This window comes from Phyllobates terribilis, unplaced genomic scaffold, assembly GCF_046119375.1.
Source record: "Phyllobates terribilis strain yellow unplaced genomic scaffold, ASM4611937v1 Scaffold_1024__1_contigs__length_465996, whole genome shotgun sequence".
In the NCBI taxonomy this organism is placed as follows: Eukaryota; Metazoa; Chordata; class Amphibia; order Anura; family Dendrobatidae; genus Phyllobates; species Phyllobates terribilis.
In genome coordinates this window covers 396,782-414,668 of record NW_027363784.1, presented here as the reverse complement: position 1 = coordinate 414,668, position 17,887 = coordinate 396,782, and the positions used below count along the sequence as shown (strand labels likewise).

The following is a 17,887-nucleotide window of genomic DNA, read 5'->3' as shown; positions in this document are numbered from 1 at the left end:
TTGGTTCATTTTGCTTGTTTGTCGGATTTTGGGATGGACTCTTTGGCTTTGCTTTTCTTCTCCTCATTGGATTTTTCATGTTCAAAGTTGCAGAAGCCAGATTACAAGCTCATTTTGGTTCAACTTCAGCAACTGTGCATTGCATTGCCATGTAATGTGATGCAATGCTATCTTTCTAGCTCTCCCTTTTTACTTCCTTTTGGATAAACAGACATATTAGGCAAGCATTTTGGAGCTTTCACCTAAATAACTACAGGTGGTGAGATAAGCTGCACAATATAATTGACCTTTCAGTATATTGTTGCACACACACCATCTATTTAGCAAATGCCCTTGTTATCAACAGCAGCCTTTTAAACTCACCTGAGCTAACAGGTATGTGCGCTGGTTACTCTGCTGCGCTTAAAATTTCTTTTTTGGTTTGCTACAATGCCTTTTCTGAAACGTTGTCTCCTTCTGCTGGAACACTGACTTCTTTCATTTAATGCCTGCAGACTATAAAAGAGAACCCAACCCAAAAAGTTTGGTTGATTAGTCTGTGGCATTCTGTTAAACTGTTGCTTATGGCGGTCTCTGTGAGCTTCTCAGCGACATTCAGCCAGCCAGGTATCCTGCCTGCAGTAGATGGAATGTGGCAATGGAACGCTGGCTGCGCGTGTCATAATAGGCTCTGAGCCTTTATATACCTGTGCACAGCAGCAGCCACCTTCAGTCTGCTGCTGGACAGCCAGCAGCAGCAGCAGCAGGAGAGGTATGTAATCAGGAGCCCTCCTGCTAAGGGTAGACAGCTGCTCGTTCCACCCCACCCCCCGCCTTAATTGGTTCTCCTCCCTTCCAACGGTGTTGAGGCGGGTGGGAACAGCAGGGGGTGAAGGTGCTGTGTTTAAAGAGGTGGAGTTATGCAGATCTAAAACGCGTGGATTGCAGCAGCAGCAAGCCGAAAAGTGCAGGCATGTAAGGGATCTAGAGGTTGACAACATGTCTTCTTAACGGGAGTCCAGGAGCTCATCTCCACAAATGGACTTTTCAGGATCCTTGGGTGGCTCCGTAGTTTGAAACCAATTCTGGTTATCGCTTCTCGGCCTTTTGGCTAAGATCAAGTGTAGTATCTGTTCTTTTAAGAACACAAGAGCTACGATCTACACTTGACGAGAGCGATCGAACTCGGAAGGAGAAGAGCTTCGGAGCCCAGCTGACATCGGAGAACGAAGGCGGATATCGGTGGGAGGAAGAAGCTCTAAAGAATCCAGAAGAAGACGAAGACTCGGAGAAGAATCGGGCTGTCCTGTGGAATCTTCGAGGAAGAAAATCATCGAGACAAAGACCTTTCGGGGAATTTGTCCAGAACACGACGGGAGAAGAATCTGCATAGCTCCACCCATTCCGGGAAGAGTTCCAGATCCAGCTCCAAGAAGTAACTGCAGGAGGAAAGCCATGGCAAGCGCTGCGAGGAAGGCCGAAAAGAAGAGCCTGGAGCTGGGGACAGCCAGGAGGGCCCAGCCAGGAGCCGATTCTGACCCCAAGGACTCTGCCTCCACGACTGGCCAGCAGAAGGGACCCCAGAATCCCCGCCACGAAGCTCCAGCCCTGGAGCCATGGATGCGGCAGACGGTGGCCCTGAAGCTGAAGGAAGTGGATGGGAGGGTGCCGGACATGTCCTCGGACGTGTTCTGCCAGAAGATGCTGCTGGATCGAGGCTTCTCCAGGTCGGACACCCTCAGCATCCAGACCTTCTTGACGGGGATCTTCTTCGTCACCTTCGCCACTGTGAACACCTGCAGGAGGTTCTGGGAAATGGTAAGCGCAAAAGGACCGGATAATTCTTTCTCTGCCTTTACAGGTAGCTGCCCTATCCAGAGGGATGAAAGGAGGATCACGGTCTCCATGCGCAACCCGCACACCCCAGGCCAAGACATCTGTACCTTCCTGAGACGCTTCTGTTTGGTTGTGAAGGAACCCTCTCACATCCTGAATGGACTCGGCTTCTGGACAGGTAAGTGGTCGGTGACCGTTAGACTTCACAGGGACCTGGCGTACTCAGACGGACTTCGGCACCTGCCCCCGACATTCTCCCTGGGCAACTCCTACGGCCTCATCTATTACCCGGACATGCCGCGGAACTGCAGGAGATGCGGCAAGAACGGCCACGAGATGAAGGACTGCAAGGAGCATGCCTGCAGGATTTGTCGAGTGACGGGACACAGCTCGAAGGACTGCCCGAAGAAGACGTCCTGCAACCTGTGTGGGCTGGCGGCTCATCTGTACAAGGATTGCCCCAGGCGTGAGAGATCCTGGGCATCGGTGGTTGCGACGACCCCAGCTACGGAGGACAAGGCCCCGACGACCAGGCCTGTGAAGGTCAAGGACGCGACGACCAAGGCCCCAGCGGCCAAGGCCGAGACGACCAAGGCCAAAGCGGTCAAGGAGTCGGTGGCCAAAGCCCCAGCGACGGTCCCAGCAGCTCCGAAGCAGAAGAAAAAGTCAAAGGAGGGTAAGAGTTCTGTCACCCCTCTCTCGATCCCTCCCCCTGCCACCCCCGTCCAACCCCCCCCCACCCCGGCCACCCCTGCTGAGGATTCCACTTCCTCTTCCTCCTTCCCCTACTCCTCAGCAGGTGTCCTTTCCCCTGCCCCGGCAGCCACTCTCCCTCCCCAGACCATGGTAGCGGTGGAATTAACCTTTCCTCCACCCGCCGCTATCTATTCCGAGGAGGATTTTCCCCTTCTTGTCTCCCCAGTTCCAACCCGGGGAAAGAGGAAGGTGGAGGACAGCCCTGCTACTGAATCCTCCAAAAAGAAGATTCTGGATTTCGTAGGCGAAAAGGAGGATACCCTCCCTGAGCCAGAAGAGATGGAGCACATGGTTGAGACCCTGGTGGCCGAGCCAGAAGAGGAGGAACTGGTGGTCACCGAGATCGAGGCCGCACTGCTTGACCAGATGGAGGAAGAGGGCCTGCTGGTGATCCCGTCACCAGCAGTCAACACCGACGAGGGACCACCCGACCGGAGTGGTAACTAAGGTGTATTGCCTGCGCTAACTTTTTCTTTTTTCCCTACATGATGGCTAATATTAACTTATTTTCCATTAATGTCAGGAGCATCAAGGACAAGTTCAGACGTCAGACTATTTATGCCTTCCTTACTTCCCAGTTGTGTGATGTTTATATGTTGCAGGAATGTTCCCTTCCCTCCTCTAGGTCCTTCAAACATCTGGCCAGGGAGTGGTCCCACGGTCCATCCTACTGGTCCGGTGGGGGTGACTGCAAGTCTGCGGGGGTCGCAATTCTGATCAGGGGGGGCGCATTCACGCTTGAGTCCGTCCAGGAGCTCATCTGCGGCAGGGCTCTTGTTGTAGATGGCAACTGGGCGGGAGAACCTGTCAGGTTCATCAACGTGTATGCGTCCCCACTGAAGAATGAGCGTTTGGAGCTTTTCCAGACCCTGCGGCTTCAGCTTGCCACCACCAGGACCTTAGTGATGGCCGGGGATTTCAACTGCCCCATCGAGGAGGACGGTCGTAGTTCTGGCACATCTGCCAAGTTGGACATCACGTCCAAGCTGCTCATCGAGATGGTAACCGAGGCCTCTCTTCAGGACGTGGTGGGCTCCATGGGGAGAGGCTCCACGAACTATTCGTGGAGCCGACCCGATGGCTCACTCCGCTCCAGGATTGACTTTGTGTTCACCTCTCGGGCAGTCAGGCAGAGTAGGCACTCGATGGTCTCCTGCTTCTTCTCCGACCACAGAGCCATTCACTTACAAGGTGTCCTCGGCGACGGTTTTCCGTCCGGCCCCGGCTCCTGGAAGCTGAATTGTGCTCTGCTGGCTCAGGATGAAGTCGTGGAGGAGCTGAGAGCAGCCTACGCAATGTGGCAGTCCTACAAGGGTAGCTTCCAAACAGTCTCTGATTGGTGGGAATATGTTAAACTTGAGTTTCGCTGTTTCTTTCAGGCCAAGGGTCGACAACAGGCGTGTGAGAAGAGGAGGGACTTCAGAGGGCTGCAGCGCAAGCTGCGGTCGCTGCAGGACCTTCTTCACTGCGGCTGGGACGTGAGGGAGGAGCTGGAGGAGACCAAGAAGAGCCTGAAAAGGCACTTTGAGGAGGAGTCCAAGCGAATCATCTTCCGTTCCAAAGTGGAGAATCTGGAGAAGGGTGAGAAATGTAACTCATTCTTTTTCAGGAAACTTCATGCCGGTCACACGCCCCTGAACGAGCTGCGAGACGAGAGCGTAAACATGCGACGTGGGAAGGAGGACGTGATGAGGGTCGTCAGCGACTTCTACAGCGAACTCTACTCCCACAAGACTACCGACCCCGACGCTGCTGATAAGTTCCTGTCAGGTATCACTAACCATCTTGATCCTGCAGGCACGGCAGCCTTGGACAAACCTCTGATGGTGGGCGAATTGCTCTCTGCCGCTAAATCCTTTAGGACCGGCAGGACCCCGGGCAGTGATGGTCTTCCAGCGGAGCTCTATGTAGCGCTGGGAGACCTCATCTGTCCGGACCTGTTGGACCTGTACGAGGAGATGGTGGTGGAGGGTAGAATGCCTCCATCTTTGAGGGAAGGAATGGTCACGATCCTGTACAAGCGGAAGGGAGAGAGGTGCGACCTGAGGAATTGGCGTCCCATCACTCTGCTCAACGTGGACTACAAGATCCTGGCCAAGACGATGGCGACACGACTTAAGACGGTCATCGGACGGATCATCCACCCGGACCAGACCTGCGGCATCCCTGGACGTCGCATCGCAGACAGCCTCGCTCTCGTGCGGGACACGGTCGAGTACATCAAGGTCCGCCGCGCACACGCGGCCCTGGTCTCCTTGGATCAGGAGAAGGCCTTCGACCGGGTTTCCCACGAGTTCATGGGCCGAGCTCTGCACCAGTTAGGTTTGGGTAACATGTTTTGTTCGTATGTCCGTCTGATGTATTTTGATATCCACAGCTCGGTGTTGGTGAACGGCTGGAAGACTGACCCCTTCCCTGTCCTCTCTGGGGTCAGACAAGGCTGCCCTCTATCACCTCTTCTTTTTGTTTGTGTTATAGAACTCTTCGCAGAGGCTATCCGGCAGAATGGAGAGATCAGAGGGATCACCGCACCGGGTCCGGGACGACACGAGGTCAAGTGCTCGCTCTACATGGACGACGTCACCGTCTTCTGCGCTGATCGTGGTTCAGTCGACGCCCTCGTCCAGACGTGTGAGAGGTTCGGCCGGGCTTCAGGGGCCAAAGTCAACTGCAGGAAGTCGGAAGCCATGCTCTTCGGGGATTGGCAGCCGGCCTCCTCCGCCCCCTTCCCCTTCAACATTCAACCGGATTTCCTCAAGGTGCTGGGAGTCTGGTTCGGGAAGGAAGGAGCGGCCCTCAAGTCCTGGCAAGAACGCTTGGCCAAGGTGAAGCAACGGATCGGACTCTGGAGCCTCAGACACCTCACTTGTGAGGGTAAGGCACTCATCCTGCGTAATGAGGTCCTGCCCGTCTTGCAGTACACGGCACAGGCCTGGCCCCCACACGTCACTGTGTGCAGGGCCATTACCAGGACAGTGTTTCACTTTGTCTGGGGATCCAAGATGGACAGAGTCAGGCGGGCCGTCATGTACAAGGAGCCTCGCAAGGGTGGGAAGGGCGTTCCAGATATCCCCACCCTCCTGCGATCCTCTTTTGTGTGTGATTGTGTCCGCCGGACTTTGCAAGTCAAGAATGGCTCCGCGGGCAGGTCCATGTCTCGCTTCTTCCTGCTTCCTCTTTGGAGGCGACTCGGCTGGGACAAGTGGGACAGCTCCTTCCCCTACAACTGGACGACGCCATGGTTCTACGGAGACGTCGTTCGATTTGTGGGGGAGCATCAACTGGAGGGACTCAAGCCCGACTTGTGGAAGCCCAAAACTATCCACAAGCTAATCAGAGCCAAGGATGACGTGGAGAACATCACAGGACTTCACCAGGACACGCTGGAGACTGTGTGGACAAATGTGTCGTCTGACAGGCTGACCAACGGGCACAAGGACTTGTCGTGGATGGCGATTCAGGGCGGACTGCCCGTCCGGTCATTCATGCATGCCCGGAACCTGTGCAAGACCCGGTACTGCCCAAGGTGCCCCTTCGTGGAGGAAACATCTTTGCACACTTTTTGGGACTGCGGATTTGCACAGCGCCTATTGACTGCACTTGAGGACGACCTGAGGAACTCTGTCCCCAGGGCGAGCCTATCGCACCATTCTGTGCTTTACGGACTCTTCCCTGGGGTTCATACCGTCGGAGCCATCCAGGAGGCTTGGCGCCTTATGAACTGCTTCAAGGATGCCGTTTGGGTCGCCAGGAACCGGCTCATCTTGAGGAGGGAGAGGATGTCCATCCAGGACTGCCGCAGGCTGATCCACAGCCTGCTCAGAGACTATTCCATCATGGACGGTCCGGAGGACGAGGACGAGGACTAAACCCCTCCTCCCCCTCTCCCCTTATGTGTCTTGTCTTTCAATAAAGCTTCGGGCCTGTGATTTTCCCCTCCCCATCCCCTTTTTCCCAATCCCCATCCCTTATCACGGTTCGTCGTACTGTATTGATTGACATGCTTTTTCTTTCAGATTGAGTGTTTTGTGTAGCATAGGGGTGTGATGTGTCTAGTTAGTGCGTCGTATCCTCATGCTATGTAAATATGATGTAGAATTCTGTGTGTACTGGGCTGCGGCACTGTACACTGTCTGTTAACTTATTTTTTGTGCTAATAAAAGATATATTCAATCAAAAAATCTGTTCTTATCAGTTTAATATCTGATACGTCCCCTATCTGGGGACCATATATTAAATGGATTTTTAGAACAGGGAGATGGAAAAAGAGCTTGCTCTGTCCACTCCACGCATTGACCTGGTATTGCAGTATCTCCAGGACCGGTGCACCCCTTCTTTAATGCAGTTTCTAAAATCAGAAAGAATTGAATTCAATGTTTTTTGTTCATTTTGCTTGTTTGTCGGATTTTGGGATGGACTCTTTGGCTTTGCTTTTCTTCTCCTCATTGGATTTTTCATGTTCAAAGTTGCAGAAGCCAGATTACAAGCTCATTTTGGTTCAACTTCAGCAACTGTGCATTGCATTGCCATGTAATGTGATGCAATGCTATCTTTCTAGCTCTCCCTTTTTACTTCCTTTTGGATAAACAGACATATTAGGCAAGCATTTTGGAGCTTTCACCTAAATAACTACAGGTGGTGAGATAAGCTGCACAATATAATTGACCTTTCAGTATATTGTTGCACACACACCATCTATTTAGCAAATGCCCTTGTTATCAACAGCAGCCTTTTAAACTCACCTGAGCTAACAGGTATGTGCGCTGGTTACTCTGCTGCGCTTAAAATTTCTTTTTTGGTTTGCTACAATGCCTTTTCTGAAACGTTGTCTCCTTCTGCTGGAACACTGACTTCTTTCATTTAATGCCTGCAGACTATAAAAGAGAACCCAACCCAAAAAGTTTGGTTGATTAGTCTGTGGCATTCTGTTAAACTGTTGCTTATGGCGGTCTCTGTGAGCTTCTCAGCGACATTCAGCCAGCCAGGTATCCTGCCTGCAGTAGATGGAATGTGGCAATGGAACGCTGGCTGCGCGTGTCATAATAGGCTCTGAGCCTTTATATACCTGTGCACAGCAGCAGCCACCTTCAGTCTGCTGCTGGACAGCCAGCAGCAGCAGCAGCAGGAGAGGTATGTAATCAGGAGCCCTCCTGCTAAGGGTAGACAGCTGCTCGTTCCACCCCACCCCCCGCCTTAATTGGTTCTCCTCCCTTCCAACGGTGTTGAGGCGGGTGGGAACAGCAGGGGGTGAAGGTGCTGTGTTTAAAGAGGTGGAGTTATGCAGATCTAAAACGCGTGGATTGCAGCAGCAGCAAGCCGAAAAGTGCAGGCATGTAAGGGATCTAGAGGTTGACAACATGTCTTCTTAACGGGAGTCCAGGAGCTCATCTCCACAAATGGACTTTTCAGGATCCTTGGGTGGCTCCGTAGTTTGAAACCAATTCTGGTTATCGCTTCTCGGCCTTTTGGCTAAGATCAAGTGTAGTATCTGTTCTTATCAGTTTAATATCTGATACGTCCCCTATCTGGGGACCATATATTAAATGGATTTTTAGAACAGGGAGATGGAAAAAGAGCTTGCTCTGTCCACTCCACGCATTGACCTGGTATTGCAGTATCTCCAGGACCGGTGCACCCCTTCTTTAATGCAGTTTCTAAAATCAGAAAGAATTGAATTCAATGTTTTTTGTTCATTTTGCTTGTTTGTCGGATTTTGGGATGGACTCTTTGGCTTTGCTTTTCTTCTCCTCATTGGATTTTTCATGTTCAAAGTTGCAGAAGCCAGATTTCAAGCTCATTTTGGTTCAACTTCAGCAACTGTGCATTGCATTGCCATGTAATGTGATGCAATGCTATCTTTCTAGCTCTCCCTTTTTACTTCCTTTTGGATAAACAGACATATTAGGCAAGCATTTTGGAGCTTTCACCTAAATAACTACAGGTGGTGAGATAAGCTGCACAATATAATTGACCTTTCAGTATATTGTTGCACACACACCATCTATTTAGCAAATGCCCTTGTTATCAACAGCAGCCTTTTAAACTCACCTGAGCTAACAGGTATGTGCGCTGGTTACTCTGCTGCGCTTAAAATTTCTTTTTTGGTTTGCTACAATGCCTTTTCTGAAACGTTGTCTCCTTCTGCTGGAACACTGACTTCTTTCATTTAATGCCTGCAGACTATAAAAGAGAACCCAACCCAAAAAGTTTGGTTGATTAGTCTGTGGCATTCTGTTAAACTGTTGCTTATGGCGGTCTCTGTGAGCTTCTCAGCGACATTCAGCCAGCCAGGTATCCTGCCTGCAGTAGATGGAATGTGGCAATGGAACGCTGGCTGCGCGTGTCATAATAGGCTCTGAGCCTTTATATACCTGTGCACAGCAGCAGCCACCTTCAGTCTGCTGCTGGACAGCCAGCAGCAGCAGCAGCAGGAGAGGTATGTAATCAGGAGCCCTCCTGCTAAGGGTAGACAGCTGCTCGTTCCACCCCACCCCCCGCCTTAATTGGTTCTCCTCCCTTCCAACGGTGTTGAGGCGGGTGGGAACAGCAGGGGGTGAAGGTGCTGTGTTTAAAGAGGTGGAGTTATGCAGATCTAAAACGCGTGGATTGCAGCAGCAGCAAGCCGAAAAGTGCAGGCATGTAAGGGATCTAGAGGTTGACAACATGTCTTCTTAACGGGAGTCCAGGAGCTCATCTCCACAAATGGACTTTTCAGGATCCTTGGGTGGCTCCGTAGTTTGAAACCAATTCTGGTTATCGCTTCTCGGCCTTTTGGCTAAGATCAAGTGTAGTATCTGTTCTTATCAGTTTAATATCTGATACGTCCCCTATCTGGGGACCATATATTAAATGGATTTTTAGAACAGGGAGATGGAAAAAGAGCTTGCTCTGTCCACTCCACGCATTGACCTGGTATTGCAGTATCTCCAGGATCGGTGCACCCCTTCTTTAATGCAGTTTCTAAAATCAGAAAGAATTGAATTCAATGTTTTTTGTTCATTTTGCTTGTTTGTCGGATTTTGGGATGGACTCTTTGGCTTTGCTTTTCTTCTCCTCATTGGATTTTTCATGTTCAAAGTTGCAGAAGCCAGATTACAAGCTCATTTTGGTTCAACTTCAGCAACTGTGCATTGCATTGCCATGTAATGTGATGCAATGCTATCTTTCTAGCTCTCCCTTTTTACTTCCTTTTGGATAAACAGACATATTAGGCAAGCATTTTGGAGCTTTCACCTAAATAACTACAGGTGGTGAGATAAGCTGCACAATATAATTGACCTTTCAGTATATTGTTGCACACACACCATCTATTTAGCAAATGCCCTTGTTATCAACAGCAGCCTTTTAAACTCACCTGAGCTAACAGGTATGTGCGCTGGTTACTCTGCTGCGCTTAAAATTTCTTTTTTGGTTTGCTACAATGCCTTTTCTGAAACGTTGTCTCCTTCTGCTGGAACACTGACTTCTTTCATTTAATGCCTGCAGACTATAAAAGAGAACCCAACCCAAAAAGTTTGGTTGATTAGTCTGTGGCATTCTGTTAAACTGTTGCTTATGGCGGTCTCTGTGAGCTTCTCAGCGACATTCAGCCAGCCAGGTATCCTGCCTGCAGTAGATGGAATGTGGCAATGGAACGCTGGCTGCGCGTGTCATAATAGGCTCTGAGCCTTTATATACCTGTGCACAGCAGCAGCCACCTTCAGTCTGCTGCTGGACAGCCAGCAGCAGCAGCAGCAGGAGAGGTATGTAATCAGGAACCCTCCTGCTAAGGGTAGACAGCTGCTCGTTCCACCCCACCCCCCGCCTTAATTGGTTCTCCTCCCTTCCAACGGTGTTGAGGCGGGTGGGAACAGCAGGGGGTGAAGGTGCTGTGTTTAAAGAGGTGGAGTTATGCAGATCTAAAACGCGTGGATTGCAGCAGCAGCAAGCCGAAAAGTGCAGGCATGTAAGGGATCTAGAGGTTGACAACATGTCTTCTTAACGGGAGTCCAGGAGCTCATCTCCACAAATGGACTTTTCAGGATCCTTGGGTGGCTCCGTAGTTTGAAACCAATTCTGGTTATCGCTTCTCGGCCTTTTGGCTAAGATCAAGTGTAGTATCTGTTCTTATCAGTTTAATATCTGATACGTCCCCTATCTGGGGACCATATATTAAATGGATTTTTAGAACAGGGAGATGGAAAAAGAGCTTGCTCTGTCCACTCCACGCATTGACCTGGTATTGCAGTATCTCCAGGACCGGTGCACCCCTTCTTTAATGCAGTTTCTAAAATCAGAAAGAATTGAATTCAATGTTTTTTGTTCATTTTGCTTGTTTGTCGGATTTTGGGATGGACTCTTTGGCTTTGCTTTTCTTCTCCTCATTGGATTTTTCATGTTCAAAGTTGCAGAAGCCAGATTACAAGCTCATTTTGGTTCAACTTCAGCAACTGTGCATTGCATTGCCATGTAATATGATGCAATGCTATCTTTCTAGCTCTCCCTTTTTACTTCCTTTTGGATAAACAGACATATTAGGCAAGCATTTTGGAGCTTTCACCTAAATAACTACAGGTGGTGAGATAAGCTGCACAATATAATTGACCTTTCAGTATATTGTTGCACACACACCATCTATTTAGCAAATGCCCTTGTTATCAACAGCAGCCTTTTAAACTCACCTGAGCTAACAGGTATGTGCGCTGGTTACTCTGCTGCGCTTAAAATTTCTTTTTTGGTTTGCTACAATGCCTTTTCTGAAACGTTGTCTCCTTCTGCTGGAACACTGACTTCTTTCATTTAATGCCTGCAGACTATAAAAGAGAACCCAACCCAAAAAGTTTGGTTGATTAGTCTGTGGCATTCTGTTAAACTGTTGCTTATGGCGGTCTCTGTGAGCTTCTCAGCGACATTCAGCCAGCCAGGTATCCTGCCTGCAGTAGATGGAATGTGGCAATGGAACGCTGGCTGCGCGTGTCATAATAGGCTCTGAGCCTTTATATACCTGTGCACAGCAGCAGCCACCTTCAGTCTGCTGCTGGACAGCCAGCAGCAGCAGCAGCAGGAGAGGTATGTAATCAGGAGCCCTCCTGCTAAGGGTAGACAGCTGCTCGTTCCACCCCACCCCCCGCCTTAATTGGTTCTCCTCCCTTCCAACGGTGTTGAGGCGGGTGGGAACAGCAGGGGGTGAAGGTGCTGTGTTTAAAGAGGTGGAGTTATGCAGATCTAAAACGCGTGGATTGCAGCAGCAGCAAGCCGAAAAGTGCAGGCATGTAAGGGATCTAGAGGTTGACAACATGTCTTCTTAACGGGAGTCCAGGAGCTCATCTCCACAAATGGACTTTTCAGGATCCTTGGGTGGCTCCGTAGTTTGAAACCAATTCTGGTTATCGCTTCTCGGCCTTTTGGCTAAGATCAAGTGTAGTATCTGTTCTTATCAGTTTAATATCTGATACGTCCCCTATCTGGGGACCATATATTAAATGGATTTTTAGAACAGGGAGATGGAATAAGAGCTTGCTCTGTCCACTCCACGCATTGACCTGGTATTGCAGTATCTCCAGGACCGGTGCACCCCTTCTTTAATGCAGTTTCTAAAATCAGAAAGAATTGAATTCAATGTTTTTTGTTCATTTTGCTTGTTTGTCGGATTTTGGGATGGACTCTTTGGCTTTGCTTTTCTTCTCCTCATTGGATTTTTCATGTTCAAAGTTGCAGAAGCCAGATTACAAGCTCATTTTGGTTCAACTTCAGCAACTGTGCATTGCATTGCCATGTAATGTGATGCAATGCTATCTTTCTAGCTCTCCCTTTTTACTTCCTTTTGGATAAACAGACATATTAGGCAAGCATTTTGGAGCTTTCACCTAAATAACTACAGGTGGTGAGATAAGCTGCACAATATAATTGACCTTTCAGTATATTGTTGCACACACACCATCTATTTAGCAAATGCCCTTGTTATCAACAGCAGCCTTTTAAACTCACCTGAGCTAACAGGTATGTGTGCTGGTTACTCTGCTGCGCTTAAAATTTCTTTTTTGGTTTGCTACAATGCCTTTTCTGAAACGTTGTCTCCTTCTGCTGGAACACTGACTTCTTTCATTTAATGCCTGCAGACTATAAAAGAGAACCCAACCCAAAAAGTTTGGTTGATTAGTCTGTGGCATTCTGTTAAACTGTTGCTTATGGCGGTCTCTGTGAGCTTCTCAGCGACATTCAGCCAGCCAGGTATCCTGCCTGCAGTAGATGGAATGTGGCAATGGAACGCTGGCTGCGCGTGTCATAATAGGCTCTGAGCCTTTATATACCTGTGCACAGCAGCAGCCACCTTCAGTCTGCTGCTGGACAGCCAGCAGCAGCAGCAGCAGGAGAGGTATGTAATCAGGAGCCCTCCTGCTAAGGGTAGACAGCTGCTCGTTCCACCCCACCCCCCGCCTTAATTGGTTCTCCTCCCTTCCAACGGTGTTGAGGCGGGTGGGAACAGCAGGGGGTGAAGGTGCTGTGTTTAAAGAGGTGGAGTTATGCAGATCTAAAACGCGTGGATTGCAGCAGCAGCAAGCCGAAAAGTGCAGGCATGTAAGGGATCTAGAGGTTGACAACATGTCTTCTTAACGGGAGTCCAGGAGCTCATCTCCACAAATGGACTTTTCAGGATCCTTGGGTGGCTCCGTAGTTTGAAACCAATTCTGGTTATCGCTTCTCGGCCTTTTGGCTAAGATCAAGTGTAGTATCTTTCGAAAAGGCGGTTTTGGATGTTGGCCGCCCTAGTAGATTGATACATTATGCACACTGGGGTTTAGGCGCTTGTTAGTACGCCAGGTGGCTAATATAGTCATCTGGTGGAAAGCATGGCCCCCCAGGATCGACGCCATTGGGCCGGGGAAGATCGAAAGCCCGAAGTGTGAAGTGCCCCAGGAGTGGTGACCCTGGGGTGCCTTAACTCACTGGGATTGGGAACCCCACTTGAGTTTATGGCACATTTGCACAAGCACTTCAAATTTTCTTTCTTCGCACACACCCTTATTCCGGGCCTTCTGGCCTTAGGATGGGGAATTTTTCAATTCCCGGTCGAAGGTCCGGGCAGTATTATACTGTGAAACCTTCACTATTTATTTAATTTCTTTGTCACTGTGTGTCCACTTATTCACGTGTGTCACGTCCTACTAGGATTTTGTCGGGATGCGGTTCCCTTACGGGTTCCTCTCTTGGCAGGTCTAGGGGGGGAGTGTGTGGCCATCAGGTTCCGCTCCCCCCTGAACCCCCCTGGCTCTCCTCTTTCGGGAGGAGAGCGTTGTTGGCTCCCCTCTTCCGGGAGGGGAGCACAGTCTTTGGCTCCCAGTGCCTTGCTCGGGTGAGAACTCGGGCAGGTGCTGGGGGTAAGATTGGGTCGCCTCTGGCTTCGGCTGGAGGTGGCTTTTTGTCCCTGTTCCTCACTGTGGCCTTTTGGCTCGGAGGGACGGGGAATGGTTTGGGGGACCCTTCTCCTTTTGGAGAGGGTTTCAAGAAGACCAGCATCCTAGTGCACTTTTTTTGTGGCACTTGTCACTTTTTTAAGCGCACTCGGGTTTTGTACACGAATTCGGGCTTTCGATAAAAAAAAAAATCTGTTCTTATCAGTTTAATATCTGATACGTCCCCTATCTGGGGACCATATATTAAATGGATTTTTAGAACAGGGAGATGGAAAAAGAGCTTGCTCTGTCCACTCCACGCATTGACCTGGTATTGCAGTATCTCCAGGACCGGTGCACCCCTTCTTTAATGCAGTTTCTAAAATCAGAAAGAATTGAATTCAATGTTTTTTGTTCATTTTGCTTGTTTGTCGGATTTTGGGATGGACTCTTTGGCTTTGCTTTTCTTCTCCTCATTGGATTTTTCATGTTCAAAGTTGCAGAAGCCAGATTACAAGCTCATTTTGGTTCAACTTCAGCAACTGTGCATTGCATTGCCATGTAATGTGATGCAATGCTATCTTTCTAGCTCTCCCTTTTTACTTCCTTTTGGATAAACAGACATATTAGGCAAGCATTTTGGAGCTTTCACCTAAATAACTACAGGTGGTGAGATAAGCTGCACAATATAATTGACCTTTCAGTATATTGTTGCACACACACCATCTATTTAGCAAATGCCCTTGTTATCAACAGCAGCCTTTTAAACTCACCTGAGCTAACAGGTATGTGCGCTGGTTACTCTGCTGCGCTTAAAATTTCTTTTTTGGTTTGCTACAATGCCTTTTCTGAAACGTTGTCTCCTTCTGCTGGAACACTGACTTCTTTCATTTAATGCCTGCAGACTATAAAAGAGAACCCAACCCAAAAAGTTTGGTTGATTAGTCTGTGGCATTCTGTTAAACTGTTGCTTATGGCGGTCTCTGTGAGCTTCTCAGCGACATTCAGCCAGCCAGGTATCCTGCCTGCAGTAGATGGAATGTGGCAATGGAACGCTGGCTGCGCGTGTCATAATAGGCTCTGAGCCTTTATATACCTGTGCACAGCAGCAGCCACCTTCAGTCTGCTGCTGGACAGCCAGCAGCAGCAGCAGCAGGAGAGGTATGTAATCAGGAGCCCTCCTGCTAAGGGTAGACAGCTGCTCGTTCCACCCCACCCCCCGCCTTAATTGGTTCTCCTCCCTTCCAACGGTGTTGAGGCGGGTGGGAACAGCAGGGGGTGAAGGTGCTGTGTTTAAAGAGGTGGAGTTATGCAGATCTAAAACGCGTGGATTGCAGCAGCAGCAAGCCGAAAAGTGCAGGCATGTAAGGGATCTAGAGGTTGACAACATGTCTTCTTAACGGGAGTCCAGGAGCTCATCTCCACAAATGGACTTTTCAGGATCCTTGGGTGGCTCCGTAGTTTGAAACCAATTCTGGTTATCGCTTCTCGGCCTTTTGGCTAAGATCAAGTGTAGTATCTTTCGAAAAGGCGGTTTTGGATGTTTGCCGCCCTAGTAGATTGATACATTATGCACACTGGGGTTTAGGCGCTTGTTAGTACGCCAGGTGGCTAATATAGTCATCTGGTGGAAAGCATGGCCCCCCAGGATCGACGCCATTGGGCCGGGGAAGATCGAAAGCCCGAAGTGTGAAGTGCCCCAGGAGTGGTGACCCTGGGGTGCCTTAACTCACTGGGATTGGGAACCCCACTTGAGTTTATGGCACATTTGCACTAGCACTTCAATATTTCTTTCTTCACACACACCCTTATTCCGGGCCTTCTGGCCTTAGGATGGGGAATTTTTCAATTCCCGGTCGAAGGTCCGGGCAGTATTATACTGTGAAACCTTCACTATTTATTTAATTTTTTTTTATCACTGTGTGTCCACTTTTTCACGTGTGTCCACGTCCTTACTAGGATTTTGTCGGGATGCGGTTCCCTTACGGGTTCCTCTCTTGGCAGGTCTAGGGGGGGAGTGTGTGGCCATCAGGTTCCGCTCCCCCCTGAACCCCCCTGGCTCTCCTCTTTCGGGAGGAGAGCGTTGTTGGCTCCCCTCTTCCGGGAGGGGAGAACAGTCTTTGGCTCCCAGTGCCTTGCTCGGGTGAGAACTCGGGCAGGTATTGAGGGTAAGATTGGGTCGCCTCTGGCTCCGGCTGGAGGTGGCTATTTGTCCCTGTGCCTCGCTGTGGCCTTCTGGCTCGGAGGGACGGGGAATGGTTTGGGGGACCCTTCTCCTTTTGGAGAGGGTTTCAAGAAGACCAGCATCCTAGTGCACTTTTTTTTTGTGGCACTTGTCACTTTTTTAAGCGCACTCGGGTTTTGTACACGAATTCGGGCTTTCGATAAAAAAAAAAAAAAATCTGTTCTTATCAGTTTAATATCTGATACGTCCCCTATCTGGGGACCATATATTAAATGGATTTTTAGAACAGGGAGATGGAAAAAGAGCTTGCTCTGTCCACTCCACGCATTGACCTGGTATTGCAGTATCTCCAGGACCGGTGCACCCCTTCTTTAATGCAGTTTCTAAAATCAGAAAGAATTGAATTCAATGTTTTTTGTTCATTTTGCTTGTTTGTCGGATTTTGGGATGGACTCTTTGGCTTTGCTTTTCTTCTCCTCATTGGATTTTTCATGTTCAAAGTTGCAGAAGCCAGATTACAAGCTCATTTTGGTTCAACTTCAGCAACTGTGCATTGCATTGCCATGTAATGTGATGCAATGCTATCTTTCTAGCTCTCCCTTTTTACTTCCTTTTGGATAAACAGACATATTAGGCAAGCATTTTGGAGCTTTCACCTAAATAACTACAGGTGGTGAGATAAGCTGCACAATATAATTGACCTTTCAGTATATTGTTGCACACACACCATCTATTTAGCAAATGCCCTTGTTATCAACAGCAGCCTTTTAAACTCACCTGAGCTAACAGGTATGTGCGCTGGTTACTCTGCTGCGCTTAAAATTTCTTTTTTCGTTTGCTACAATGCCTTTTCTGAAACGTTGTCTCCTTCTGCTGGAACACTGACTTCTTTCATTTAATGCCTGCAGACTATAAAAGAGAACCCAACCCAAAAAGTTTGGTTGATTAGTCTGTGGCATTCTGTTAAACTGTTGCTTATGGCGGTCTCTGTGAGCTTCTCAGCGACATTCAGCCAGCCAGGTATCCTGCCTGCAGTAGATGGAATGTGGCAATGGAACGCTGGCTGCGCGTGTTATAATAGGCTCTGAGCCTTTATATACCTGTGCACAGCAGCAGCCACCTTCAGTCTGCTGCTGGACAGCCAGCAGCAGCAGCAGCAGGAGAGGTATGTAATCAGGAGCCCTCCTGCTAAGGGTAGACAGCTGCTCGTTCCACCCCACCCCCCGCCTTAATTGGTTCTCCTCCCTTCCAACGGTGTTGAGGCGGGTGGGAACAGCAGGGGGTGAAGGTGCTGTGTTTAAAGAGGTGGAGTTATGCAGATCTAAAACGCGTGGATTGCAGCAGCAGCAAGCCGAAAAGTGCAGGCATGTAAGGGATCTAGAGGTTGACAACATGTCTTCTTAACGGGAGTCCAGGAGCTCATCTCCACAAATGGACTTTTCAGGATCCTTGGGTGGCTCCGTAGTTTGAAACCAATTCTGGTTATCGCTTCTCGGCCTTTTGGCTAAGATCAAGTGTAGTATCTGTTCTTATCAGTTTAATATCTGATACGTCCCCTATCTGGGGACCATATATTAAATGGATTTTTAGAACAGGGAGATGGAAAAAGAGCTTGCTCTGTCCACTCCACGCATTGACCTGGTATTGCAGTATCTCCAGGACCGGTGCACCCCTTCTTTAATGCAGTTTCTAAAATCAGAAAGAATTGAATTCAATGTTTTTTGTTCATTTTGCTTGTTTGTCGGATTTTGGGATGGAC

At 49.2% G+C, this 17,887-nt stretch overlaps 8 non-coding genes and 3 pseudogenes across 8 annotated transcripts; all 11 read left to right on the top strand.

The window, feature by feature from the left end:
• Nucleotides 1-1,070: 1,070 nt before the first annotated feature.
• Nucleotides 1,071-1,148, top strand: LOC141241935 (U2 spliceosomal RNA; annotated as a pseudogene).
• A 5,564-nt stretch (nt 1,149-6,712) lies between these two features.
• LOC141241884 (U2 spliceosomal RNA) lies at nt 6,713-6,905 on the top strand. The gene has a single exon (XR_012306576.1). It is a non-coding gene; the product is annotated as a U2 spliceosomal RNA (small nuclear RNA).
• A 1,115-nt stretch (nt 6,906-8,020) lies between these two features.
• LOC141241816 (U2 spliceosomal RNA) lies at nt 8,021-8,211 on the top strand. The gene has a single exon (XR_012306510.1). It is a non-coding gene; the product is annotated as a U2 spliceosomal RNA (small nuclear RNA).
• Nucleotides 8,212-9,326: 1,115 nt separating this feature from the next.
• On the top strand, nt 9,327-9,517 carry LOC141241685 (U2 spliceosomal RNA). Its single transcript, XR_012306387.1, has one exon. It is a non-coding gene; the product is annotated as a U2 spliceosomal RNA (small nuclear RNA).
• A 1,115-nt stretch (nt 9,518-10,632) lies between these two features.
• LOC141241815 (U2 spliceosomal RNA) lies at nt 10,633-10,823 on the top strand. The gene has a single exon (XR_012306509.1). It is a non-coding gene; the product is annotated as a U2 spliceosomal RNA (small nuclear RNA).
• Nucleotides 10,824-11,938: 1,115 nt separating this feature from the next.
• LOC141241803 (U2 spliceosomal RNA) lies at nt 11,939-12,129 on the top strand. Its single transcript, XR_012306498.1, has one exon. It is a non-coding gene; the product is annotated as a U2 spliceosomal RNA (small nuclear RNA).
• A 1,115-nt stretch (nt 12,130-13,244) lies between these two features.
• Nucleotides 13,245-13,336, top strand: LOC141241958 (U2 spliceosomal RNA; annotated as a pseudogene).
• A 789-nt stretch (nt 13,337-14,125) lies between these two features.
• On the top strand, nt 14,126-14,308 carry LOC141241887 (U2 spliceosomal RNA). Its single transcript, XR_012306579.1, has one exon. It is a non-coding gene; the product is annotated as a U2 spliceosomal RNA (small nuclear RNA).
• Nucleotides 14,309-15,423: 1,115 nt separating this feature from the next.
• LOC141241953 (U2 spliceosomal RNA) lies at nt 15,424-15,515 on the top strand (annotated as a pseudogene).
• Nucleotides 15,516-16,310: 795 nt separating this feature from the next.
• LOC141241925 (U2 spliceosomal RNA) lies at nt 16,311-16,497 on the top strand. The gene has a single exon (XR_012306607.1). It is a non-coding gene; the product is annotated as a U2 spliceosomal RNA (small nuclear RNA).
• A 1,115-nt stretch (nt 16,498-17,612) lies between these two features.
• LOC141241814 (U2 spliceosomal RNA) lies at nt 17,613-17,803 on the top strand. Its single transcript, XR_012306508.1, has one exon. It is a non-coding gene; the product is annotated as a U2 spliceosomal RNA (small nuclear RNA).
• Nucleotides 17,804-17,887: the final 84 nt, after the last annotated feature.